The following is a 2,758-nucleotide window of genomic DNA, read 5'->3' as shown; positions in this document are numbered from 1 at the left end:
GCTCTGCAGACTGTATTGATGTGGGGAGACAGGGCTGGAGGGGCTGGGACTGTCTCTATCCTGGACACCCAACCGAGTAGACTTCTGCTCTACCAGGAGCTGGGGAGGAGGCTGGGAAGAGGGGGCGAGGGTGCCGGCATGGGTGGGTGGGGTGGGCAGAACAGGCACAGAGGGAAGAAGATGGATGGGATTCGAGATTGTGGGGTGCCGCCCAGAAAGGCCCCTGCCCCTCATCTCTCATGGTAGCCCCATGACTGTCTAAGAGTCATCATCTCCATTTAACAGAGGGGGAAACTGAGTCTCAGAGACATGAAGCCATTTGCCCAGGGTCCCAGTGGCAGAGTCACTGGTTTTAGGGCCACCTCTCAGCTCTAAATCTCATGTTCTTTCTGCTGCGTGGAACTCCAGGGACCTTGAAGATACCAATTGCCAATTTTCTGCCCTCAGTGGCCCAGTGACTGTCCAAGGGGAGCTAAAGGGCATAAGCATGAGTGACCCTGGAGCAGGAAATCTAAGGGTCACATCTAGATACTGGGGCCAAGACCAGGGCTTTTCTGCTTTTCTGTTGGGCTCTTCTGAGCCTAGGCAGCCCTCCCACAGTGGACACAGCTGTCTTGTCCCCCTTTTTGGCCTCTGGGACCCCCCCTTCCACTGCAACCTTCTTCCCAGCCTCCTGGGACCCCTTCCTTGGGGAATAAGGGAGGTTGGAAACAGGTAGCCAGGAGTCCTGGGGTTTGGGTCTGAGGCTTCTCCGGCTGAGATTCGTTTGAGGATCTGGACAGTTTCTTCTGAGAGTCACCTACTTGCTCATTCATGAATGTTTAGAAGCGTCAGGTCCTGTGTTGGGTTCCAAAGGTGAAGAGGATACAACCCAGGCCTCCTGGATGCTCACAGGCTAATGGGGACAATGAGTGAGGGCATCCGGGAGGATGTGAGCTATGGAAGAGGCACACAGAAGGTGCCAGAGACCAAGATAGAGAGAGCACTCACTGCACCGGGTGTCAGCAGGGGGATCGGTGGCTGGTCCTCCCTTGCTCTCTGTGCAGGGACTTGACCCACGACACTGGGCAACGTTGACCTCACCCGGGAGCTGATCAGAATCTTGCCCCCCAAGCCCACCCCAGACCTGCTGAATAGGAATCTGCCTTTTAACAAGATCACAGGGGATTTGTGTGCCTGTCCAAATCCGAGAAAGGCCACCCTGCCCTCCTTCCATTTTTCACTCCTCCTGAGACTATGAAGATGTCAAGTGTCAATCGCCGAGGACAGCACAGGCTGCTGCTTGGGAGGGAGAGGCCGCCTGGTCCCTGGAGCTTGACCCACAGCTGTTTGGGTCTCTTCCTCCCTGGGACACTGGCGAAGGCCCCTCCCAGTGGGCTGGATCCCAGCACCAGGCCACACCCCGCCAGCATCACCCTGCTTCCCCTTCGCTCCTGGGAGACAAGGTTGAAACTTTACAAAAGAAATCTTTACTAGGAAATGAGAGGAAAACAAACAGCAACGCACAGCAATGCCTGACCCTATCTGCCACCCCGTGGGGCTGGCTGGGCCACTGGGCCTCGGGTACTTCCCTCACCTGCACCTGCTGAGTTCTCTGTTGCCGAGGAGGGGGCAGGTACTCTGTTCCTTGCTCTGCCCCCCACCAGAGAGAACAAACACTGTTGATTGGCTATTGGATTTCCGTCCTGTCCCAATAATAGGCGAAAGCAATCAGGTGGTGGGAGGAAGGGAGGCCATCTGCTCTGCTGGGAAGGCCCTGCCCTTGAGGCCTGGTCCTCAGCGGCTCTGCCACGTGCAGTCCTGTGACCCTCCTGGGTGAGCTCAGCTCTCTTATCTGTGAGACTGCAAGAGGAACCGGTGATGAATGCTGGTCTGTCTACTTCACAGGGCTGCCAAAGGGAGCCCATGAGCAGGGAGATGGAAGGGCTGTGGAAATCAGGTCCTGGCAAGGTGGAGATGGAGGAAGCAGCAGGAATCTTAGACATGGTGCTCTCTCTGCAGGGGAAAGGGGTCCTCTCCTCCCCCCAGGAATGCAGAAGGGGGGATCTGACAACCCTGAGTCCAGGGGGCCAAGGAGCCGGGTTAACGGGAAAGAGGGTAAGCGGAGTGGACAAATGTCCGGCTGATGGCTCCTCTGACAGTGCTCCGAGTCCCCAACTTGGAGGACACCTGCACAGAGCGGTCTCCTGACCTCAGGGATATGGTGGAGCCAGGGACGGCCCAGATACACAGCTGAGCCTCCTCCCACCCTGGCTCTCAGGAGCCAACTGGACAGGGGAACTCCCACCCCAAGAAGATGATTGTCCACAGCGATCCCACTGGACACACAGCCCACAGGCTCTGTGATGGTCTAGCACTCTAGTTTCCAAACTCATCACTGCATCTTCCCAACCATTTTGAGGGTGAGACTAGACTACCAACTGTTCTCATTTTATAGATGAAGAAGCAGAGGCCCCAGGAGGCTAAGGCACTACCTTGATGTCACTCAGCTTGTGAGAGATGCCCATTGTGTTGGCTCATCTTTATATTCACCACCTGTACACTCACTGCACGCTCACCTGCTCAAGACCAGTAAGGGCCTCTGTGTGCCAGGCTTTATACCCAAGGAGCTCAAAGATTAGTGACAGAAGAAAGATAATTTCCCAGGTCACCTCTGCCCTCAATTCAGATTTGTGCAGTCAGGGAATTCACTTATCACACAAACATTCACTCTTTCTTACTTTCTTTCTCTTTCCGTCTTTCCTCTTCTTCTTCTTCT

This window comes from Canis aureus, chromosome 27 (genome assembly GCF_053574225.1).
Source record: "Canis aureus isolate CA01 chromosome 27, VMU_Caureus_v.1.0, whole genome shotgun sequence".
NCBI lineage: Eukaryota > Metazoa > Chordata > Mammalia > Carnivora > Canidae > Canis > Canis aureus.
Note: the sequence above shows the minus strand (reverse complement) of the source record.